Source organism: Podarcis erhardii (genome assembly GCF_964252035.2).
Source record: "Podarcis erhardii genome assembly, chromosome: 11".
NCBI lineage: Eukaryota > Metazoa > Chordata > Lepidosauria > Squamata > Lacertidae > Podarcis > Podarcis erhardii.
Window position 1 is genome coordinate 31,869,201 of NC_138501.1, and position 26,578 is coordinate 31,895,778.

Here is a 26,578-nt window from a genome sequence, read left to right on the forward strand (position 1 = left end):
AGACAGTCTCTTCCTTTAAATTCCTGGGAGTTTACCTTAGTGAAGACCTCACTTGGAAAAACAATATAACTCAGGTGGTTAGGAAGGCCCAACAGAGACACCATTTCCTCAGGGTCTTGTGAAAGAACAATGTTTTTTTCTTCTCAAAAAAGAAAAACCACCTCTGAAATAAATGCATTTTAAGCTTGTGGGGGGGGCATTGTTGAATGCCTGCCACACAGGTGTTTTGTGCTTTTGAATTCTTTCTCCAATTCCTTGTTCTTATTTGCCAGATCCTGATATTGTTGCCAAAAGCAAATCGAGATTTGTAAAGACTGTATTTTTAGGGAAGTGAAAACCCGTGTCCGTAACGTAGGCTTGATCATCTCTCTCCTCCTTGGTTTCCTTTCTCTTTTTGCCAAGCCCTTCATCATTCTTTTCTTCCCGTGTGCCATAGACCAGTTTCTTTCCTCGCACAGTGTTTCATATTTTGTGGAATTGAGGTCAGCTTGGGTGTTGATATAGTCGGCTGTCCACCTTGCTTCTTAGATCCTCGTAGCTCTCCAGGCTGCTCCCTCCTTGGGGGTCTTTGCCTAGCTGAAGATGTGCCCCTGAACTCTGTTTGTGCCTCTTTGTGCCCCTTGGCTTTCTCTCCCTTTGCCTCTTTGGTTTTCTTGGCCGCTGCAGGCGCCTTAGCGTCTACCTGGGGGGCTCCTCGTCCTCGGGCCCCCGTCTTGCTTTCTTTAGACACAGCTTTCTGGCGGGCACCGGGTGTGTTTGCCAGGAAGGCCTTGGAAGAGCTCTGTTTCTTGAGGATTTGGGCCTCTTTCTCCCCCCCCCCCGGGGGGGGGACTTCCTAGCCTTGGGCTTTGCTGGAGGTTTGCCTGGATGCTTGCTAGCTTTCGCCTTGGTACTCTTGCTGGAAGCCGCCTCCTCCTTCTCCCCTTCTGCAATTGCTCCCAGCCTCGGTTTCTCCACAGGAACCTTTGCCTTGGGATTCTTGGCCGCTTTCTTCAGTGTGGGCCCTGTTTTTCCATCTGAATCTGAATGCTTTTCCTGGCCCTTGGCTTCCTCTGTGCCCAGATTGAATCTCCCTGTGGCCCCCAGTGCGGAAGAGTTTTGTGGCTGGATGAGGCAGCCCCTTTTCAGGCCTCTGGCCAGGGCCATCTTCAGGCCATACTTCAGGCGGATGGGGTCCACCCCGGGGTAGCTGCTCAGGATGTAGCGCTTTATGGCCACGACAGAGACCTCCTTGTGCTCATCCAGGGTCTTCACCGCCTCCATCACCATGGTCATCATGGGCGGGTTGGGGCGGTTCAGAAGGGGCCGGGGGCTGCCCAGTGAGGCAGAGGACTTGGCTGCTGACAACGCCTCCATTACAAGCAGCTGCCCAACTCTTCCTCCCCTTCCCACCTCGTGAAAGAACAATGTTAAACAACAATTGATGACTTCCTTCTACTGGTCCACATTAGAAAGTGTCCTCTCATATTGTATCACAGTGTGGAACGTTGGCTTGACAGCCACGGACAGAAAGTCTTTACAGAGGATGGTGAACACAGCACATGATATCATGGGCTGTCCCCTGAGCCCGCTAGACGACATCGCAAGGGATCGTTGCCTTAGGAGAGCGAGAAAAATTCTCAGGGACAATTCACATCCCGGCCAGCACCTCTTTAATCTTCTACCCTCGGGCAGGAGATATAGAAGTATAATCAGTCATACCAACAGGCTAAAAACAGTTTCTATCTGTGGGCTGTTAGGCTGCTGAACGGAAAATAATATAGTGCAACTGACTTTCTGGGTTGGTGTGTTGTGCAACAAGCACACAGAATGCAATGATGTTGAGTGTATGTGGGAGGAGAGGCTCCCACTGTACACACTGTACACAGGTTGTACATTGACAATAAAGGTATAATTAATAATAATAATAATAATAATAATAATAATAATATATCAATGCATTTTCTTAACTCATATCTTTTTAAGTATTTCATCATACAATATTTATAGTATAAACTTATACGGGTGTGTGAACACAGCATGGTTTAAATAGTTAATGGCAAAGACTAGTGTACTTATAATCATTAACTACATACGTACCCACAACTGGGGGAAGTTGATATAAAGGAAATAAGGAAAGACCTGGAACTAGATGTGGTCTCAGCCACCACTGGAAAGCAACCAGCCATGATCCCTGGCTTAGCATTATGTTAGGGACAGGAATCATGGTTTGCTTTGCTCCCAACAAACCACAATCTGCAGTCAAAGTTTCTTTTAGTCTTACTGGTTATCGTTTGTTAAGATGAAATAAACTGGAACCCCTGGCTTGGTTTGTTTCATCCCAGCCACCAACTGGAAGCAAGGAAACTTCTTCACACAATATAGAATTAACTTTAGGAATTAATTCCACAAAATATGGCGATGGCCAGAAGCTTCGATGACTTCAAAAAGCTATTAGACAAAGAATACAGGGCTATCAATTCCTATTAGTTTTGATGGCTATACAGCACATGAATGTTCAGATTCACTATGCCTCTTGAGTACCACTTGCTGGGTGTGAGGTTAAACAACAGGATCAGCTTGTAATCGTAACACCCTGGCTTGTGGGTTTCCTAGAAACATCTGGCTAGCCACTGATAGAAACAAAAAAGTGGACAAGTTGTTATTCTTGGTATGATCCAGTAGAGAGCTCTTTCACAGTTTTTAAAGCAACTGGGATCCAGTGAGTGGTCTAAGAGCATCTGGTAGTTGGAGTTTAGCTGAAGCTAATCAGGTGTGAACCTGATTGATTTCATGGGAGACCACTAAGAGCCCCATGCAACAGCAAAATATTAGTGTAATAAATAATATTTTGTAAAAAGTGATTTAACAATCTAGAAAGCCTAAAATGACATTTACTGCCTTTGCACTTCAGTGTATGGGGGGGGGAGGGGAATCTATCCTGCAGTTTTCACCTCTCCACTTTAAACAGTTGAACAGAAATATGTTGAAAATGTGCTAACCTAAGCCTTAAGACAATGCAGGAGCATACCAGACTTAAGACCCACTGGGCAGATTTTCCTATCTTATTTGGCTAAGATTCTCCCATCCAAAACTGGACTTCCTGCCCCCATTCAATTGTACAATAAGATTTCCAGTTACAGCCCAGCCAGGTGGCCAGAAGGTCATATACTTTTGCTCAGCAGCACAACACTGCATAAGATTTTTTCTTGACCTTCGTGTACACTTCTCTAAGAATCCTGGAACTGAAAGTTGACAAATCCAGACTTGGTGGATCAAAGGAAAGGCAAATTCCGCAGGACAGACATAGTTTCACAATCTTCCACCTTCTGCCCTGACTGCTAGCTTTTTATCTCTTCTAAAATGTTAACAAGGAGATACAGCCTCTAGTTAACTGAGAGTATTAGATGGAAGTGGAAAAGAAAGATTGGTCTCTCAGGTAAAGGTGGATGAAAAATGCTACCACAACAATAAAAAGCAACCAACATACTGATCAAGTCGTAAGCCATGAATATAAGGGAAGCCATATCTGTAACAAAATGTTTCATCCGATGCAACTGCCTCAAATTTCTAGGTATCCCAAGCAACCCACTAGTTAAGAGTTTCACTGCTTGAATAGGATAGATAGCTTGAAGCTTTTCTCTCTCTCTACTGCCATCCTGCAATCCAATCAATCAATCAATCAATCAATCAATCAATCAATTGAGATTAATAAAAATACATTAAAAAATCAATCAAATATTTTCTTGATTTACAAGGTATGTGCAATGTCTCTCTCTTGTATTTTCCCCCCATGTAACAATTTTTTTTTACAAATCGGTTTCATGAATCATCCATGTTGCATCTTCTACTTCAAACAAACCTATTCAATTATCTGTCTCTAAACTTAAAGAGAACAAATACTGGAGATAAACTCAGGCAGAATCAGCTGAGAGTAAGGAAAGATACCAGAGAATGAAATATGCAAAAGAAAAAGATGGATTCATGATATATCCTCTTAGGTTGGCAGGAATACACCAATATATCAGAGCAGAGCATTAGAGAAGAAATTAAGGGGATGAAATCAGCAAGCATTTGCAGTTCTAAGATCAGAGAACAGAAGCAGCACCCATGATCATACAGGTATTTATATGCACTCTTTACCAAATTAAATAACAATAAAACCACATAATAATTTTAGTTTCCTGAAAACTGTACCTGACATAAAAAAGAAAGGTTTAATCAAGATGACATTAGATAAAAAGGGGTGACAAACATAGCATCACATTGCATCTTGAGTGAAACTTCATAGGCATTTAAAATTCAAAACTTATACGAAGTACTCCTGATGAATTTACACAGATATAAAAGAGCAAATTTTAACCAAAATTTATCAAAATTTAAGAGCAGACTATACATTTTCAAATATTCAATGATACAATGTGCTAATAAGTACAAAGAAAAATAATTTTAGCAGAATTTAGGAATAAAATCAGATGTCTTTAAGCATAGTAGGAATCAGAAAAGGTCCTGTTATTAGAATAAAGAAATCAGGCTCTTCGCAGCATATGTAACCTACAAATGACCGCATTTTAACAGCTCCCTCCCTCATGAGGACCAGATAAAATCTCTCCATAGCTTCTTAATTGGTAAAATATTTAAACGGTCTGGAAAAAAGTCACTGGAAACTCTCTGGCATGGAGTTTAATCATTAACATTTGCAGACTCCAGCACTTAATTTTTAAACATTTTGAAGTCAGTGGTGCTTCTTCCTACTGGCAGTTTCTCTTTGAGAAATATTCTACAAAATGCACCAACTACTTCCCCACCCCCACAAAACACACACACACAAATCTGAACTTCAATTCAACTGGGGAGGATGTAATTATCATTGAGAGACAGATTTTTGATTTTTTTAGACGTTCCTAAAGAGGTCAAATGGTGATTGAAATTGTCAACAATGAGGTATGTAGATTCTGCTGACAGTAATCAAGCAATTATCTTCAAAGGGCAGGCTGCATATGAGCTTAGAACTGAACCACCATTACCTATTTTTTCCTTTGGGTTTGTTTTAAGAGGTATGCCTGACCAAATGGTGAACTTGTGAAGTATTAAGAAAGCAGAAATAATACAACTGGTGTGAGGAAAGGTGTGGGGTGGTAGCACCAAACTGTCTCCATTTGGTCACTAAGACTCGTTGCTCCACATCTAAGGCATCCATGAGGAGAGGAGACATATTGTGATGCCCCACCACGACCCAAGCTGAGGCCAATTGCAGTTTGGTTCTTACTTTTCCAGAATTGACACCTTCAGTGACATTCCATTTGGTCATTATAATGACCATATAACTGGTACTTGCATTTGCTTATTTTCCTTTTTCACCTCCTTTCAGATCTATCAGACAGTAAGCGGAGCAGAGCCTAGGTTGGGAGTAGACCTAGAGAGAACTCCACAGGGAGGGGCTCATTTGCAACACTTGGCCCCTACCCGGTCCACTTTCCCAGCCAGCAAGAGTGTTTGCCTATAGCAGTCTGATGCAATCCACTGTATTGGTGTGATTGATGCCTGGCCACGTTAACATAAAAATCTAATTTATATTTTTTTTTAATTTCTAGAATGGGAAAACATATCCACTACCATAGACCTATACTTTTTCCACCCACAGATTATAAAATGGAATAGTACCTTTGTTACGGAAGGGGGGGGGCATGTCTTCTTCACCTTCTTCGCTACAATATATTTGCTCAATTTCTCTAGGACTCCATCACCCCTCCCCTGTCCTCCATAATCCCTCAAGGTGTCAAGACCCTAATCCGGTCAAATCGCTCTGATCAGCCTTTCCTCCAGGCAATGTCAGGTGGCAGACTGGACCATTGTCTTCTCATCTCCAATACTCAGGAAGTGTTTATCTGCGCATATCTCCGACTCTGCATATTCCCCCCTCCCTCCTCCATATGTTAATCTGTGTAACCCAACCTCCCTTTAATATATTCATGATGTAATCTGTGTAACCAAACCTCTCTTTAATGTATTCATGACGTGTTTTGCACTGTATTCTGGGACATAGAGGGAGTTTCAAAAACTCATGTCACCCCTTTCTCACTGTTCAATCTCGCCTTGAACCTGTTGCGCAATAAACTTGGATCTTCTGCTGCTTGCTCCTGTCTCCGGCTGAGCTCATTTTCCTCCGCAGGGACCCACGGACTTAGTCCGATGAGCTGGGTGGCAGAGCAGCCTCGCACCCAGATTTTAGCCGTAACACTTCAAAACCCAAGTACAGTGGTACCTCTGGTTATGAACGCTTCTGGTTATGAACGCTTCTGGTTATGAACGCTCTGGTTACGAGCTCTGCTAATGCAGAAGTAGCTGCTCCTGGTTGCGAACTTTGCCCCAGGATGTGAACGGAAATCGCGCGCCGGAGATCCCATTAGCAAAAGCGTGCCTCAGGATAAGAACGGTTTCAGCTTAAGAGCAGACCTCCGGAACAAATTAAGTTCGTAACCAGAGGTACCACTGTAATTCCAAATTTTGCTCCTTTAGAGCTAATATTTCTTCATGATTTCCCAATGAGTGGAGAAACAGTATACTTGTTTAATAGGGTAACTTGATGTTTAAAATGCCCTCTACAAAGAAAACACCTCATTTCAGAAAGATCATCATTACATACAATAAAGCTGAGCATCAAACACAGCAGCTAATGAGCCCAATGAGATTGCTTCTACTGACTCATAATATGTTTTAACTGGTAAACTGAAATATCACAGAGAACAGTGAGCCCGCATTTCTTAAAATGGTATTTGTGAGGAAACATAGCTCAGTTTTTTTTAGTGAAGATGAACAACTAAAGTTTCAAACTGTTAGGATAACAGACCTCTGAGTCAAGGAGCTGTACCAAGAGACATGCATTTCCAGGTCAAAGGATGAGTGAGGGAGCATAAATCTGACATTCGTTTTATTTTGAATTGATGACAGGTATTCATAGATGTCAGTAAACATTAGAACAGAAAAGTTAGAAGTTTCTACCCTGAAGTTACCTTGAGTAGATTCATGCTTTCAGAAAGGTATTTTTACATTAAAATGCTTGGACTTGGGAACTAAGAGAAATAAACACTGGATATCTAATTAAATCCAAGGATGAAATCAGTTAAACAAATTATTTGGAACCACAAAGATGAGCCTGTTGAAGAGAAGGCTTGTATATGTTACAGAGTCTGACATGTTCAACATTTGGTGAATGTCAACCATTATGTCAATATTTACAGTTCTAGACCAGTTTTCTAAGTCTCTGAAAACTCAGGATTATACTAAACTAGTGAATGATGACAGCCACTTGTGTATTTCTGAGAAGTGTGTCATATTCAGACAAATCCAAAATCCAAAATGAAGCAGTGAAGGGTATCTGAGAAGAAGTGCCACAGATATGTGCAGAGGTTTTGGAATGTTTATGAACCGTATTCTTCAACCACAGAATTTTCCTTTATGATCTATTATGAGGCATACTCTTTTTACAGATCTATTCATTTTAGACTTGCATATAACATATCCTACATTGCAGAGGGTTGGACTAGATGACATAAGGGATCCCTTCCAACACTACAATTCTATGATTCTATACGGAGACACAGAAATATTGTTTTTCAAAAACTGTCAGCATGCTTGGAAAATGCAGCCTAACATTCTAAAATATTTTAAAGAATATTGGGCAATCTATGTTAAAATCTAGTTTATGAACCACAAAATCTAGTACAATAGTGTATTGTAGTTCAACAGCAATGTTTAAAGTACAGGATAGTACTCCTTTTGATATCATAGTGATTAATCACATCCAAAGGTGTCTGACAATACAATCTACACACGTCTCCTCAGAAATAACTGCCACCAAGTTCAATGAGGCTTACTTCCAAGTAAGTGGGAACAGAATTGCAGCCTAAAGCAATTGATTCTACAGAAGCAGCTGTAACAGATTTGACAAAATCATGCTGAGGCAATTCCCACAGGTTAACTTGTGGGGTTTTGTGTGAGATAAAACTTTGATATTTGGATACTCAGGCAAAAGTTGAGGAAATACGAAAGATTCATTTGACAGAACAAAGTTGGTAAGCAAATGATGTATCAAGAGAGAGATATTTTAGGAAACAGGTAACTAATTAATAATTGTATTAAATCCAGTGGTTGCTACAGGCTTCTAAGATCGTAGTAAACACACAGCTTCTTGTAAACTTCAATTGGTTGTTTAGTTATTACTCTTCAGTTAAATGTTACAGGACTAGTTGGTAATGCCTAGCTTATTTTGAGTTATTACTTCAGTTTCTTAAACTTAAGTATTAAGCTGTAACACCTCAATAACTAATACTTTGGTTCTCAAACAAGGTGGTACTTTCTGGCAGTTTCCCCACCTTCTAACAGTCACACCCCTGAGGTACTTCTAGCAGTGTAACGGAATCAAGGGATCACCACACCCCCTCTTAACTGGTTTCAGATTCTTCTCTTGCTAGATCACTGATTCCTCACAGCTCTGCTTCTCCTTGCTCAAACTCAGCCCTCCAGTTGACCCCTGTTTGAATACTCTCACAAGGCACTACACCATCTTTGCATCCAAGCTCAGAGACTCCTTTCTCTAGCTGCAGATATTTTCCTCAAAGTAGATGTTACACACAGAACCAACTCATTCAGCGCTCTGCCTCCAGCTCTCTCTCAAACCACCTTAAAACCATCTGAATACTCTCTCAGAAACTGCTTCTTTTTATTTTCCCTCCCAAAATGCTGTCTCCACCCACACCCACACACCCTCTAGCTAGCTGCCTTGGTAGCCCATCAGGGAGAGAGGCTCCAGCACATTGGTGGAATTCTGAGGCATTGCATCACTGGACTCTAGTCTAGCTCAGCTGTCCGTCACACATGCACCAACAGAATGGTTCCATTCAAATTCATCCAGCCATCATCATTAGTTTCCAAATACCTTTCCTTATCCATTGTCTCCAGTGAACACTCACTCCCCATTGGATTAATTATGCTTTATGCCCAATTTAACAGGATCGCAGCAAACTAAAGAGCTGGTGGCAAAAGTCAAAACCCAGTTTCACTAGGCATGTCACAGCAAGAATGAACTCTAGACACAGAACATTACAGCAACTGGTACATTTACAATGTACGTTGAGAGTGGAATGGGATGATTTTTTAACAGGCGAAAGGGAAGCAGTGGTGGCAGTGAAAGGAAAAATTGTAATTGCCCATAAAAAATATCCACACAGGGTACATCTATATATATATATAAGTTGTTTATCTTTCACTTGCTTGGTAAACACTATTGCAGTGTTTTGATGGAATCGTGTGCAAATTAAATAAGTATTCTTACATGCAAATTAAATAAAAAACAAAAAAGTATAGTAGATTAAAAATACAGTAGGAGTTACCTAAATACTTGTAAACTCGGTTATCTGAAATTATAATAAGGATTTTTAACAACAAAAAATAAAGAAACCCGAGGGAATAATCATATTTTATCTATTTCCAGTGCCAAAATATGTGTCCAAGAACTTCTTAATAATTTAAGGGAGCTACTGCCATCTTCAGGAAATTCTATATGAAATTAACAGCAAATTATTAACTGTTTAAAATTCTGGATGTAGAATTAGTATATGCTACCATGGGAAAAGTGCAAAATGTTTAAATGTTGTTTTCATTTATTTTGTAGATATCCCAGAACATTGCTTATGAATCATGCTTAAATAAAAGTAAGTAATTGTCTCATCCACTTTTCATTGTCTTTCATCAGGACAAATTAATGGCTGTGTGAACCCAACCCTCAGGGCATGGTTCATTTAACCCTGTTACGGTTTTGAATATCTGAACCTTCTGTGGCGATCACACAGAGTCCCTGGACATTTCACTGTCTATTGATCCCTGCACCACCATATTTCTCACTGCCACCACCAAGGCCCTACCTGGTACAATATTGAGTCCAGTCAGGGTTAAATTGGAACATAAACTTCTGTTTATTTAATGCAGTTTAACAAGCGTGTGGTTTCATAAACGGTATCAGTGAATTACATTCATGGGGGTCTATCCAGACCTATAACTTCCGCTACCTGCTCTCACTCACTAAACCACCTCTCAGATATTTACTTGTCTTCCTAGCCCCTAACTGTTCCTGACTCAGCTTATTTCGCTACACTAACCCAACCTACCCACAAAAAACTCTATCCCAATTCACTCCCACACCAACCAACCAACCACACAACTTCCACCAAACTCTTCAATGAACTCTCCCCTTTGCCCCTCCCAGAGCTGGTTTTATAATCCCTCTGACTCCACCCCCCTGGGTCCTGATTGGGTAACCTGTTTAACTATTTCACCTCCAGCACTCTCATATGTTAATGTCACACCTGCTGCAGGCAACTACAGTGGTGCCCCGCAAGACGAACGCCTCGCAAGACCCGCTAGACGAAAGGGTTTTCCGTTTTGGAGGCGCTTAGCAAAACGAATTTCCCTATGGGCTTGCTTCGCAAGACGAAAATGTCTTGCGAGTTCCTGCGGGTTTTTTCCCCTTTCCCCCCCTTTTTCTATGCCGCTAAGCAGCTTATCAGCTGATCCACTAAGCCGCTAATCCGCTAATCCGTCAATGGGCAAGACGAAAAACCGCTAGACGAAGACAGTCACAGAACGGATTAATTTCGTCTTGCGAGGCACCACTGTAATCATGTTTATTTTCAGGCAACTAATCATAAACTGAAACTATGGTTTGTTGCTTGCTTACAAATCTTAGCTTGTTTTATAAGTGATACGTCATTATATCCAGTCCCAGAACTCCTGTTTAATTTTGGTTTGTATCAGCACCCCAGCCATTTTATAGCACAGAGGTATAAGACAAAAGCACCTGGAAAATGGAATCATGGCTAAACAACAATTGATGTTTTTCTATAGATGGGAATAATTTCTTCACATTCTGACTCACAACAGAGGAAAATGTGCTGTTTTCCTCTGCTTTTTAAAATGTTTTTATGTATCCTCTTTCTTTTTCTTATTTAACTTTAACTCACTAATATAAATCTCAAAATGTAACAAAAAACAAGAGACTTTCCCCACCACCCAACTCTTCCATGGGAAGGCCTTCTTCTCAAGCTACCTCACTTAGTTTCACAGCTGTTTTATAGGGAGAAGACATTTAAAGGAGCCTCTCTGCTACCTTATGAAAAATTCCGCAGGGTGGAATTTTGAAAGTATAACTAACTTACTTTCAGCTAGCTACTCTGATTGTTATACTTGCTTACTGACATTTTCTACTTCATATTTAAGTTATTCTCCCTGGTTTACTGTTGGGAAATTTTAACCTGTGAGTGCAAGACACCTCACTTAGCTGTGCAACAATGACTGGGAGAGCTATCCCTTTGATTCCACAAATTCAACATTTTGGTCAGCAAATAACTTGTTTTTTCAACAACAACAACAAAAAAAAGGAGATTCAGGCAGGAGTCCTGCAGACAAAAAATATTTTATTCCACTGCAGTAGAGGGAAAAGTTTAAGAATTTCTGATCTCAAGACACTGTTGGGTGTGTCTGGGCAGGAGATACAGAGGGAAACTGAAAATCTCTGAGGACAATTCCTCACACTATTTGTACAGTCTGCCAATAATAAGGGAGCTGGTAATACAGTGTGGCAATAACTGTACAGGAATGCTAGAAAAGCCTAAAAGGAAACCACAATCAGATTACCAGTGTTCCTCTGCTCATCTGCAAAACTGTTCATAGCTTGTTCAACAAACTATGACTAAACATTAAGTGGAACATGGCAAATGTATGGTCTTATACTATATCCAGCCTATCTCTGCCCTTTTTCAAGATTCCAAAAGGAGCTTATTGTTTCATAGCTGGGCTTGCATTCACAAATGTCTAGAGTCAGCATTAAATGTAAGCCCTGCCACTTTCCAGCAGGCCCAGATTCACCAGGCATCAAATGACTTTGGGTGACAGACCTGCCCACTTGTCAACAGTTGCCTGTGTTGAGGTGGGCGGGAGTTTTGTTCTGACTAACCAGACAAATGCAGTCCTCCACCCCTGCTCTACAAAGAAGAACGTGCATGCAAATAATATGCAACAGCATTCCATTGTCTCCCTTGCCTGGAAGAGTAGGTGTGGGGCAAGCAAACCAGGACTGCTCATCTGAAAGACTGACCATGGCTTGTTCAACAAACAATGGTTAAAAGAAGCTTTGCAACCTTCTTAACTTCCCCCTTGAAACTCAGCTATGCTCTTCATGAAAAACAGAATAAATAGTAAGAGGGGGGTCGTTTTAGGTAAGTAGTAAGCCTTCAATAAGAGAGAAAATCAAAGATGCAATCAGATCAGGATGACAATGATCATGGCTCAACACAATACTATTTTCATGATCTAATTTGGCTGCCTTTGGGATTTCTAAAAAGAAAACGTAATTTTCAGCAGACATTGACTAACAGGAGCTTAAAACTACAAAGAAAACAAATTGAAGGCTTTGGGCTCAGTAAATCCGAAAATGTGTGTATATCTCTGAGTAAATCACTAGCTCTTCAGAGGCATCTTTGCAATTTCTGCAACTTAGATATACAAAAAGAAAAGGCATTTCTTCAGCACAATGTATTGCATCAACTTGCATCGATCAACAGGAAGTTAGCACTTGTTCTAACTTGGAACTCACAAAAGCTCTCAGAATTCTCTTCTGAAGAAATTACGGTATATAAGAATTTACTTTTTTAGTAACAGAAAGTTTCTAGATCATTCCACATGATGTATCTGTATTGCGGTTTTATGAAACATAATTCAACCTATGATGCACAACACCTGTAAAAGTGCTTGACCCAGCCCTCCAATATGAGCAAAACCACCATAACAATGTGTCTCCTATTCTCAATAACCCACAGAGCATGACAATCAATGGTATCAAAATAATCTGAGTCTCACTCCTCTTGCCTCTCTTCATTAAAGAAGGTAAGCAATCAACGGATCCAATATTGTTTTAGTGTCAAACCCTAGCCTGGAGCCAGACTGAAATGGGTACAGACAATCAATTCTCAAGGTATTCATCCCAAAAGGTGTATTTGCAACTAGGTAACGGTTGTTGCATTCTACAGAGTCAAGTAAGTGTTTCTTCAGGATTGGGCTCACCGCTGCCTCCTTCAGAATGGCCTGAACCATTTTCTCTCTTAAAGAGGCATTGGTCACATCCTGGACTTACCTAATTATTTCACTTCAGCTTGACAAAAGTTGCCAAGATAGGAAAGGCTCAAGAATATTGGTGGTAAGCTGAACCTCTCCTAAAACCTCATCCACATTCTCAGGCTGAAATTAATTCCATCTAGCCTAAACTGTTCCCAGCTAACCAGGCTAGATTATTCTCTCCAGAAGAGCTGTAACAATGATGGATTCATCTTCACAATGGAGCAACTAGAAGACCACTGTTTTCTGGCCAGGTATAACTTGTCAAATCAAATCCCTTTATTGGCATCACAGTATAAAACTTTTCAGGTCACTGGGATAATTAAAAGAAAAAGAGTGAAGCTGTTGAGGATCATAAGGTCATACTGTGATCGTGTGCACTTAGATATTCTGCTTCGCCCTGTCAGTTCCCTGAAAGGATGCTTTGTTGGGAACCTTTTTGGGTAAAATTGTGGCTAATAAGGAAGCTTCTAAAGCAGTGATATCTTTGTCCTGATCTGCCAGGAGAAACCTCATTTGACTTCTTCTCAGAGTTCTAGGCCAGAGGTCCAACATTTTGCTCAGCATCAGTTGGTGAGGTCTACTGTGTAGAGAGCAATCTAAGAGAATGTGGTCCATTGAATCAGGTACTTCTTGGTTGCAGGCACACAGACAGGCTTGATATGAGGTATATGAGAATCTACCTTTGGTCACTGCAGAAGGGAAAGCATTTAATCTCGTGAGCATAAAGGCTCTTCAGTGGGAAGGGAGTAGTAGATCCTTTAGATATTTGGCACAGATTCTGTAGGATGTTGTAATACCTAAGACCTCAGGAGAACAGGATCTCAGAGTATGAGGTAACAAGCGCAGTCTTTCGTGGTTGTAGAGACACCGCTTGTAATGAACTCATGCTGGGACTATAACAAAATTTTGGTCATTGGACCTATCTTGAAGGAATTGCATTTTCTCAGTTATGTATGAAGACTATGCTAGTTCCTAAAAAACTGTCATTCTGAACACTGGCTGTACAACTGCAACAGTTCGCTGATGGCTGCATCCCATGCTTCCTCTTACCTTGTTCCTTAGGCTTGGAGCTGCTTAGATCTGTTTTCTGTATAGAAACAATCTTAAGTGCCATGAAAATGAAACATGGGGAAGTACATCACATAGCTTTTTCCAAGAGCCAAACATGTAGATCAAAGCTCTAGAAGTGGATCCAGATGTCATGGATCTTCTTTCAACAATGTTATAGTGTCTAAAAATGCTTTCAGTCAGGCTGGCAGATTGCCTGTGTAACTTCCACAGAGCTCCTGGTAGCCATATCCCAAGCTTTTTATTCATGCTCCAGTCTTGGTTTTGGCTAGTAATTTTGTTCTGTAATTGGGGAGCATAGAACCGGGGTAGAAGAACACTGTGATATGTTCAGGTGCTGCAATTTGGCATGTACGCTATCCTGGAGCCAATTGCCCTGGCTGGGTTCAGAATTTCTCACTAAATGCCACCAACAGGTCTTATGTGGATCTGACCTAGACCATATCCATACCACAAGCATTAGTTTCTTCATTCTCAAGGGCTTGAAAAACCTGGTTCCCAAGGGATACCATGGTGCAGATGCAAGCTCCCAATTTGCCAGTGAATTAGCTACTTACAGCTACATGGAGAATGTTCATGTCTTCTAGAAACAAATGAGATTCAGTTTCTTGCCACTAGGTTTTATTGGCTACCAAGAACATTAACTCTTGACTGACTGCACTTCTTATGTATATTAGATGGTTGCCTTATCTGTACAACAGTGCACAGGCAAGTACATTGCTATGGTATCACTTTTTAATTGTGACTTTTCAAGTTCTGGCTTTTTCTTTGCATGCCATATTTCTTTTATTCCTGAGTCCTGTCTTGGTTTCCAATAAATCTTCACATGTGTTTCTTCAACGGATGAATCTCTTTCTAAGTTAACCACTACCTTGATCCAAACTCCATGTCCTTTTTTGGACCTCATGTTTGCAGACATTCCTCTTCACCTGTTTTTATTTATTTACATTTACACTCCGCCTTTCTTCCATCATGGAAGCAAGGTGGTGTACGTGTGGTTCTCCAATTGTCACCCTCTCAAGCAATGACTACACCCCTAGCTGCTTAGCTTCAGCAAGGTAGTGGCTCCATGTACCTTCAAACCACGTCCTAGGACCTGGATGTGAATGTCAGTCCCTGCCAGTGGTTTCTGCATCTGTTGTGTTCAAAATGTTCTAGAGTCTTTGACTATGAGGATCGCTACGAGTCTCAATAAAGCAAGCACCAAGCAGGTTCCAGCCATTCATTACAAACACTCTATTTTGTGTAACTGTGTCAAGAAAGTAATGAGAATTTGGCACAAGAATAAAGCAGTACACCCTTCAAGCGACCCAAAAAGGATAAAAGGAAGTAAATACAGAGTCAATAGTATCTCACACTTATCTCCACCTTCTGGCCATATGCAACTGGAGGAAGACACAGATAATAAAAGCATGTGTTTTACAATTCACTTCCCCATAAAACTGAGAGGCTGTTTCCCCCTGCTTGCTCTTCCAAAAGCCTCTTGGTTTGTTTCTAGATAGGTATGACATACCAAGTCTTATATGCTAGCATACCCCTTAATGAATTAACCAAAAGGAAAATTCATATGCATTCAGTGATACTGCAAGAAGTGGCACGGCTGTTAAGGAATGGGTCACCCACAGCTGTCTACTTAAGGCTGAATGAAACCAGTTCTGTTAATTTACAGAAGGCATGGCTATGATTACATTAAGGCATATTCACCAGATCAACATACAAAGTAACCATTTCAGCTACATTTCAGGCTAGAAAAAGGTTTTCACTACACCTGTCCTAATTATGGCCACAATGAAAAACTGGGATAAACTGCAGTAAACTTCCGAATGGGCCATTTATGTGAAGATGTTACAATATAATTGCTGTTGAAAGTAAAAATTAAAGTTAAAATGAACTATACTTATTTGAGGCTCATCAATGTTAAAGGTGTAACTTACACCTGTAATTCATTCCTGGGACATTTTGTGTTGTGAAATGAAATGATGCAATGAGTAAATATGAAAGGAGTGTTCAATAAATATACATCTTCCTCTGTATACATATTGCCTCCTGTGTTGTAGCTGGAATTTCACACATCAATGAATATTAATAATGCTATGAATGTTAATAATTAATGTTTGTAATGCTACACACAGTCGCCCTTCAACTGAACTTTGATAAAGTTTTCCTGTTTTTCTGGATTTATCTCCAACAGTGACAAAGGATTACTAGAAATCACGGCACTTCCTACCAAACAAAGATTATATCCTCATGGGAAGCTATTCTGCTCTTGAAGCATTTTTGTGCCTAGTGAAAATTGTGACATTACACCTTGAAGGCAGGCAAAGATGAAATATGCAGGGGAAACAAATGCCCTAATTGTGACTTGGGTCACTGCATTAAGTTGGTTCATAATCCTCATGGATGTGTGTATGTCACAGTTCCTTACTAGCAGGGCTTTTTTTTCAGCCAGAACTTACCCAAACACAGTTCCAGCACCTCTCAGGTGGGTGCCATTACCATTATATGAGAACAAGGGAGACGTTCGTGGTGGGTTCCAGCATCTCTTTTTCTAGAAAAATAGCACTATTTACTAATACAGAATAGGGAGTGCCCCATCCACTTTTCACTGAGGTCCCATCCAAGGCTGGCCAAAGGCATTTTGTTGCCTGAAGCAAATGGTGAGAAGTCACCTCCTTCCAGTCCCATCTATCCCTGTTACCTACAAGTTTGAAGCCCCACCACCATCAATATTACTCCTAAGAAAATGGAAGAAAATGAAAATGATTATCCCTACTTTAACTCATGCTACTATAAAAACATGAATGAAAAGTGTGCAGGCAAATGCCTATTGAAATCTCAGAAGCCAGAGAGGGTGACTTCAGGGGTGGAAGAAGGGGGTGCGGTGGGTGTGGACCACCCCGGGTGTCACCACTGAGGGGGGCGACAAAATGCCGGGCGGCACTCAATGCAGGGCCTGCAGCGCACCTGAGCCACTCATCTCTCCTGGGAGAGACATGGTGGTTTGGGTGTGTGCAGCCTCTGCACTGTCCAAACAGTCCACCCGCTGCCTCCCCTCCAGCTGTAGGGCGGCTGAGTGGGAGGAGGCAGGCAGACTCCGGAGGCCCCACGGTGCACCCCGCTCTCGCCCCTATGGGCGGCTCCTCCACCGCTGGGTGACTTAAAACAGTAGTTGTGAATATCACTTTAGAGCGCTACATTGACCACCCACATTGAGCAAAATCAAAACAAATTGTGCAAAATGGCAAATGCTGGAGAATTATGCAAAATAAGAAAAATGTGTACATTTCCCCAATGTTTATTATTTTAAAGGACACATTAGGTAGGTAGGTAGGTAGGTAGGTAGGTAGGTAGGTAGGTAGGTAGATGAATACTTTGGCATCAGTGCACAACATTTATGCCTTACTGTGCAGACTCACAAGGTGCTAGCAGAAGAGAAGCTCAAAGCATGTGTGCCTTGTGAGGATCAGGTGTTTTTTCATGCAAATTGAAAAGAGGAACTGCACAGGTAGAAAGAGCAGCCAAGAATGCTACCACTTCCCATAGTCTGGTACAAACCACAGAATTCCATTCCAAAATAAAAATAAGGCAAAAAGCAGGATGGCTTGTCTGTTGGCCCTTTTTTTAATCACAGGAGCACATAGCCATAAGGGAACCAGAACAAAACCTGTGTTTTCATTATAGCAAAGGAAATTTCATCAAACTTTTAACATCTCTGCAAAACAAGCTACACCTACCAAATCCCCTCTTATGGACATATGCTATACTGGAGCTCTGTCCTCCTTTACGTGTATTCAACCTGTGGAACTCTTCAGTCCAGAAGACAGCTTCAACATTTGAAAAAGGGGATTTCCCCACTAGTGTGTGCATGTAAATGAGAGGTAGCAAACATGGTGCCCTCCAGATGTTGATGGACTACAACCAGGGTCAGCCAAAGACATTCTGACACCCGAGGTGGACTGCAAAATGTGTCAAGGAAGAAGGGATGAGGAAAGATCTATGTCAGGAACAAGGGGATGGGGCAGAGTGTTTGTACCGGGAACTGTTACCTTGGTAGATCCTGCCATCTGAGGCAGTTGCCTCACCTTGACTCATGGGTGGGCCGGCCCTTACTACAATGCTCATCAGCCACAGCCAACATGGTCAGGGGTAATGGGAGCTGTAGTCTAGCAACATCTGGAGAACACTACAGTGGCTACCCCTGATGCAGATGTGCAAACATACACAAGCACATAATAGTAGTGTTTACAGTCCATTCTACACACAAATACAAAGATATGGAGTAAATTTGCTTACTCCTCCTCCTGACCCAATCAGCGAGAAACACAAACATTAGTTGAAAAGTGTCTTGAGTAGGTATAAGAGCTATGACATTAGATCAATGTTGATGCTTGTAAGAGAACACATTAATGCCAATGTTTTACTTGATATTAGTCCAATTTCCTCCACTGGGGATTAAAATGTATGCTATGTCAAACAGCTCTTCCTAAAATTTCTCTGTGCAACAATGTTATTTATTCTACCCTTTTCCTTCCCAACACTACTAGCCTGTTAAAAAAGTCTACAAAACAAAAACAGCCACAGTAATACTAAGCAATAAAAAGTTACTAATAAGCGTTGTCCATCACTACATTTCTTGAAGTGATTAGATTTCATGTTTGTTTATTTGTTTTTAACTCCACATAACAACAGACCACTGTACAACTTTAATAAAATCCCCAATAAACCAGGTCTACTCCATTCAATGCATGTTGCTTTGGTACACAAAAGCTGAATGCAGAGCCAATGAGCAGGTGAAGGACTGCATCCTTCACATGGCACTGGATTGCAATCCAACCCACACTTAAGCCTGCAACCCAATGCACTTACTCCCAAGTAAGAGTGCATTGCATTGCTTACTTAGTGTGCACTAGACTGCATCCTTCAGTCTTAATTTGACAGGACTTATTTTGAGTAAGCAGGCACTGACTCAGAATTCAAAAGAAAAATAAAACTGCAGAAGATGGAACAGATAAAAGTATTGCTCGTTTTGCAGTTCTCTGATTTGTCTTGTGTACTACACTGCTTTCCTAAAACCAGGTTTCTAAGCCAACACTCTTCCTGAAATAATTACACATTTTATTACGCTTCTATGCAAATAGTTACTGCACTTTCCTTACACTAGTAATAACTATACCACAAAACAGGAGATTGATGGGAAGCAACTAATCCAAATGTTAACAATGTAATTCAAGAGGCTCCATACCTTTATGCAAGCAAGTTAAATTAGTGGAACCACCATCTGACCTGTGTTTGTTTTGCAGGTCGCCATCATAACAGTTCCCATAAAAATGCAACAGGAACAAGAGAATCAGTTTGGAAAAGCACAGCTACTTGTAAAAATCCCCCTCCCGTTATGATGTATGCAGGCAAGAGAGCCGAAAAGAATGCAAGAGTTCTCTCGCACACACATAGGGTGATCAGTATTGCAGAAAGCGCTTCACTCCCAACAAGGGGTGCATGTGAGAAAAGCTAACGGCTCCCTCCCAGCGACCCAACCATTAAGGGTCTCTGGAACGAACAATGCATTCACTCCGGCTTTCATTTTCCACACTGGAAAGCCACAGCAGGCGGCAGAGCAATAAAACGACTGGCAGATTTATCTGCCTGCTTGGTCGGCTGCGGAGACAGATGGGAGGGAAAGGGGCTTCGGCGGCAGCAGCAGCAACAAACCCGGAGTCTTCCAGTGCAGTCAGGGCGCAGTCTCGAGGTTTGCTCCAGGCTCCGCAGCTCAGCTACAAGGCCGTAGATGTAGCATCTGCAAAGTTTTGTGCTCTCTGGGTTCTTCTCCCCCAGTAGTGATCTGACCAGTTCCAGTGCTAGAGGCTAAAGTGGATTTGGCGCTGTGTGTGTTTAGACGCGCACGTTCCCCTCGTGGTAGGACAGAAACCCTTTTGATCGCCCGCTGCTAAACCTGTTTGTGGGATCCCAGCTTTTCTCTGCAGCTGTTTCCAGGACGCTCCTCCAGCAGATCCTCACTGCCTTTTTTTCTCCCACACCCACACGGCCAGACACCGAAATAACCCGGAAGGCTGCTGGGATTTGCAACGAAGAAGCTGGAAGTTTGAAGACTGCCAGCCGAAGCGTACTTACTTTAAAGCAAAACCCACCGAAATCACTGGAATGGGCTCCCCCAGTTTTGTTTCGCTAAAGAGGAGAGGGTCGTTCTCGCCTGAGCCACTGGCCAGCAAGGCGCGCGCGAACACGCCAAGGGACACACTTTTCCACACTCAGTTTTCAGGCACGTAGGAAGAGCGGAGCTCCCCCCCCCCACTGGCGAGACACGGTCGTCGTGACCCCCCCCCGCCCCTTTATTTTCCTCACATCCAAAGTTGATAAGCACATGGAGGGAAGTTTGCTCCGCAAAAGCCGCCACCATTCCCAGCGCCTCCCTGGCCGGCCAGCCTCTCTCCCTCTCTCTCCCCGCGCAAATCCAATGAATGGAAAGGAAATCCCCTCACGGTCTTCCCCTCGGACTTACCCGACGTCCAAGGGTGCAACTTGGCCGCAGCCGCCTCGCGGGTTTCCCCCGGCTGGTAAATCCCCGGTGCCCGGCAAGAAGCGGCCGTGGGCGCGCTCGCGCTTGGCGTCTCCGCCACCTCAGCCTCTCTCCGGCCACCTCAGCGCGGGCGTCCCCCTCCGTCCTCCCTCCCCTCCGCAGGCCTCAGCGCGGCCAGTCCAGGAGGAGCGGAGGGACCTCGCCTGCTCGGCAGCTTCCCGCGGGAGGGAAGAAGGAGCGGTGTGGAGGAGCGAGGCTGCCTCCTCGCTCGGTCCTGCCCTGGACCAGCCCACTCGACACGGCCGTCCCCCACCAACGTCTGCCTTCCTCTTCTCTCTCCTCCCAAAGCCGATGGATTAAAAGGGGGGACGAGGCCGGCGGCGGCGGAGGAAGGGAGAGTGTTGGAGAGCGATTGGGGCGCCCTGAGGAGAAGCCGCCAGCGATTGCGAGACGAGGACTGTCCCTCACCAAAGGGGAAAGGAGGGAGGTCTGGGAGGGAAGGGCGGGATGCGGGGCCCAAGTCAACGTACGAGGAGGGGGGTATGGGGTCGAGGGACAAAAAGGAGGAGCACACGGGGAACAAGTGTCAAGGTAGTTTTCCTCTGTTGGGTGGGAATATTATATGCATGTACACACAGTCACACACTTTGGCGCACAGCAAGAGAGCCGGCAAGAATTGCGAAGCTCGAAGAAGACCCGAGGGGATAGCGGTGGGGGCGCCCCATGACTTCTTGTCGTGGGGTCAGGGAGCTAGGTTCCTGAGGTAAAATGTGAGGCTTCGTGAGGGGGGGGGGAGTGGGCGCAAGTTTGAAATCTGATGGGTGATACGCGCAGCTTCCCTTCTCCCCGAGACATGGAAGTGTTCCTTTCATCTGTTTGTCACGACGTTGTAAAAAAGGAAAACGAGGATGGAAAACCTTTCAGGGGAAAAATATACACATGCCTGCTGTCTGTACAGATGTGTGTGTGTGGTGTACACAGAAAGAGGCAAAAACGATAGGAGTGCGTGAGGTAACGGGGAAGGTATCTTTCTGAGGGAGATTTCGTCAGGTGGTGTAAAAAGATCAGGGGGCAGGATGAGGGCAGATGTAAGGCATCGAGGTCTCTGCGGGAATACACGTGTGAAATGCCTTCCCACGTGAAAGCGGAACAGCCCATCCGAGGAGAGACCGCGCCAGGCTCCTGACTCGGAGCGGCGAAGCGCAGGGTTTGGTCAGCAGCGAGGCTGCCCCGCGCTGCGAGCCAAGGCAGAGCGTCCCAAGAGGCGGGGGACGAGGTCAGCGGCTGTGTGTGTTGATAGGAGGGAGGCCCCACGGCTCCCAGCAGCGGGCGGGGCGGAGTGAGCGTGGCAGACACAATAAAGGGTTCATGCATGGAGCAAGGCTGGGGCGGGCGGGAGGAAGAAAGGCCCGCGTGCCGCGGGGGATACGGAACTCCCCGTCTCTGCTGCTCATTACGAGGGAGGGACGGAGAGGGGACAGCAAGGCCGACGAAGCAAACGGTCGCGGCGAAGATGGCCTCGGGGGAAACCCAGCACTGGGCAGGAGAAGAGACTGCTGCGGGAGGCGAGGGAGTTCCCGCCAAGCCCAGCTACTTTTTGGCGCGCTCGCTCGCTCGCTCGCTCTCCCTCCCTGCTTGATGTGTGTGAGTGAGTGAGAGAGAGACGTTAATGGTACTACTAGCTTGGTGCCTCCCTGCCGAAGACGCTGCCAAAAGCACCAAACGGAAACCGAGTGCAGTGCTGAGCAGCAGTCGTGTCCCTGAGATAGAAAGGGAATTATTGGACACCCTCCTCGCCTGTCTCAGAGGGAAAGGAAAACAGCAAGCAAAGCAGGAGATTGCGCTTCAAAGGAAGAGGAAAAAATATAACACAGCACTGTGTTCAGTGTGTGTGTGTGTGTGTGTGTATACATTGTGCGCTATGATCCTGTTGGTGGTTTGCTGTTGTGCCCTGATAAGTCTCAGTATTTTATGGATTATTAAGAAAAAGACACCTGTTGAGCAAATAAATTGAAACTTGGCATACATAAGCCACCCAATGAGGCCTACAAATATGGCAGAACTGGTCCTATATTTTATTTATGTAAGAATTTACATACTGCTTGATTGTAAAACACACAAACACAAAATTCTAAGCAGTTTACAATTATTCTAAGTGGTTTAAAACAATAAACATCGCCTGTAACAGTGCCACATAAGAAGTGCTGGAAATGGACACATTTACTTTTTTCAGTTTTGAAAAGGAGTATCATATACCGGTATTTCTTTCCAATTTTGGTGAAAAATGATGTACAGTGGTACCTTGGGTTACAGACACTTCAGGTCACAGACGCTTCACGTTACAGACTCCACTAACCCAGAAATAGTACCTCAGGTTAAGAAATTTACCTCAGGATGAGAACAGAAATCATGCTGTGGCGGCGCGGGGGTAGTGGGAGGCCCCCATAAGCTAAAGTGGTACCTCAGGTTAAGAACGGACCTCCAGAAAGAATTAAGTTCTTAACCTGAGGTACCACTGTAGTTTATTTGGACTTATTTAGAAACCAAATCTTTCATTGGTTTGGTGAAGTTTTGAGTGGCCATTCAAAAGTCATTAAGGTTTCCCTGTCCCTTTAAAATCTATGGCTGCAACTATTAGCAAAATAAGGCAGTGCATGCACAGTTTAATTTTTGAACTGAGAATTTTGCCAGCACACCAGTGTTTACAGAGGGAGCTGCGGATGCTCTGTGCAGTGTTCATATGGGATATAACAGTGTGATGCAGTTTCTAGTTAAGGGGTCACCAATTTTGGGGAGCCTCACGATAACTTTCTTTGCAGCCGCTTACCTAGAAGGTGTTGGGGTGGGGCAGATTGGTTCAGTGTTTTTAACTTATTTTTCAAAACAAGTTCAGAATGCACTGTCTGTGAGCACCAACAGCAATATTAATTTAAAGCAGTTAAAAACATATTCTGGGAAAGTTAGAGAAATGTATTAAATGGATCCATTAATCTAAAATAAGCTACTTCGTATTCTAAGTATGGGTGCAATCCTATCCTGAAGATTCATAGGCTGTCACTGCAGTGGCAGAGAGGAGCCAATATTCATGGAATTACAGTAGTACCTCGGGTTACAGACGCTTCAGGTTACAGACTCCGCTAACCCAGAAATAGTACCTCAGGTTAAGAACTTTGCTACAGGATGAGAACAGAAATTGCGTAGCAGCAATGCGGCGGCAGTGGGAGGCCCCATTAGCTAAAGTGGTGCTTCAGGTTAAGAACAGTTTCAGGTTAAGAATGGACCTCCAGAACAAATTAGGTTCTTAACCCGAGGTACCACTGTAGCAGCCATAGGATTGGATAGCTCAGTTGGTAGAGCATGAGACTTTTAATCTTGGGGTTGTGGGTTCAAGCCCCACATTGGGCAAAAGAGTCCTGCATTGCAGGGGGTTAGACTAAATTTACCCTCATGGTCCCTTCCAGCTCTACAATCCTATGATTCTACGGTTGCTCGATCCATGCATTTTATTACGCTGCTTCAAAATAATTGTGCATTGTGTTATTCATCACAACTGGACCAATAAGAGTTAAAAGAAACCCTTGGAAATGAGGTTAGTGTAAACAACCAGATAATATATCATGCTGAACATTTTACTGCGACTAGCTTCAGTTTTTCTGTTGTAGACATTGATGCTGCAATGGGATACACCGTAACACTGCCAAATGCTTCCCAGTATTATTAAATTTAACTTCACCACTCATCTACAGAGAATTATTAAGTTTCAAATAGAAACTAATTATTCTGGTCTGTCTCAGGGCCGATTCTGACATAATGTCTTTCCCCCCACCCACCCTCAACAGCTGAATATAGCAGAATACTCTCAGAGGAACAAATGTGAAGGGGGTGAATACTATGTCAGATTGAAAAATCCACATGTATTTTGCTGAAAAAGATCTGCGAGCAGGAAATTAAATTCCTAACCGCTCTAGCAGTATTATGCAAAATAATAAAACAGCAAGGAGTTTGTAAATACCCCATAGTAATAACTTAAGTGTCCGCAATATATCTGCTGATTTCATGCCATAATCCAAACAAGTGTGTTCAACTATTTTGTGCTGTTATGTTGTACTTCTCTATAAGAATTAGAACAACTGCGTTCAGACAAATGCATTGGAAGGGTCAGCACACGACTAGATTGAGGCTTCTCTTTCCTCCTCCCCCTCTTTTCCACTGGCATTTGGTTGTTCTCATACTGTATAAGGGTTTAGCACCTACGGCGATAGCATTCGTGTCAGTACCTCCTATGGCACCCTCGTGAAAGAGGTCAGCAAATATTGCCTCAAAAATCTACAGTGCATGAGAAACTACATTTTTTCCACTCACTGGCACAGGTGTACCCTCTCTTACGTTGAACAGCTGCTCAAACAGGCCCACATTTAATTGGAAAGCTGGGATTGGAAATGTATTCTCTCTTCCATTCTGCACAGAGAACTGCAAAGGTTCTTTTCTGTGGTAGCCAGTGTAGGTGCCTTTTTCTTCATTGCCAAGTGGACTGATGCAGGGGCAAGTCAGTCAGTCCATTTTGTGATGCTTTATATTATTACTATTATTACTATTATTATTATTATTAATTTATACCCCGCCCATCTGGCTGGGTTTTCCCAGCCAATCTGGGCGGCTTCCAACCGAATATTAAAAACAATACAGTATCAGACATTAAAAACTTCCCTAAACAGGGCCACCTTCAGTTGTCTTTTAAAAGTAAAATAGTTGTTTATTGCCTTGACATCTGCTGGGAGATAGTTGTTTATTGCCTTGACATCTGCTGCGAGGGCGTTCCACAGGGCAGGCGCCACTACCAAGAAGGCCCTCTGCCTGGTTCCCTGTAACTTGGCTTCTCACGGTGAGGGAACCACCAGAAGGCCCTCGGCACTGGACCTCAGTGTCCGACCTGGATGATGGGGGTGGAGACGCTCCTTCAGGTATACAGGACCAAGGACGTTTAGGGCTTTAAAGGTGAACACCAACACTTTGAATTGTGCTCAGAAACGTACTTTATCTCTGCGCATTTAGATGTGGCAGTCAATTCCTGATGTGCAGCCACATAGCAGCTGTTTTGTGGCTGGTGCCCATGACAATTTCTAAAAGTTTCAAAAATGCCCATTGACCCCAACCTATAAATGCTTCCTGCAAATAACACATTATTTCTGTCCACAGATTGAACAAATAATAGCAATTTAGTTGATAATTGACACAAATTGTCTTTTGTCTATAGCTACATGTTTCAGGTGCATGGAAGTGACTTCCATGTGCAAAGAAATTATCTGTTTTGTATTTGATGTTGATGTTAACCTGCTGGTACCTAGATAAAAATTGTCTACAAAATAATGTTTTTACGTGCATCTTGTTCTAAAATGCACTTATAGTTAAATAAACTGAGTATAACACATGACAGCCTGCCTAGATAGTTCCCACTTTTTATTTCTATAATAAAAACAAGTCCCTGGATGGGTAATTGGACAATGCACCATGACTCTCAGCTAAAGACCTGGCACATCATGTACATGTGCATTTCCCCAACATGTATAGAAAAGGACATGCAGTAGCAAATTTTTTTGGTTATATCTATATTGAACTATTGTTACATGCTCTAGGTGGGTCTATCTTTAAAGACTGAAAACTACAGCTGCTTCAGAATGCTGCCGCCAGGTTGTTGACAGGGATCCATTGTTCAAAGCATGTGATTCTGCAGCTATTTAATCTGCAGTGACTCCCGGTATGTTTATGAGTTCAATTCAAAGTGGTTGCTGTCACCATTGTGGTTTGTTTCCGGGGTATTTGAAGGAC

General features: G+C 43.0%; 1 protein-coding gene across 2 annotated transcripts in view; it reads right to left on the bottom strand.

The window, feature by feature from the left end:
* The window catches only part of LHFPL2 (LHFPL tetraspan subfamily member 2), a 121,893-nt gene that overhangs the window by 86,945 nt on the left and 8,370 nt on the right, over positions 1 to 26,578 (bottom strand). The window contains exon 1 of one of the 2 annotated variants that reach the window (XM_081881280.1): positions 20,735 to 22,824. The exons of the other annotated variant lie outside the window; for it this stretch is intronic. The gene's annotated coding sequence lies outside the window, so the exon portion shown is untranslated. Of the gene's footprint in view, positions 1 to 20,734; positions 22,825 to 26,578 lie in introns of those variants that run through there. 2 annotated transcript variants of the gene reach the window in all.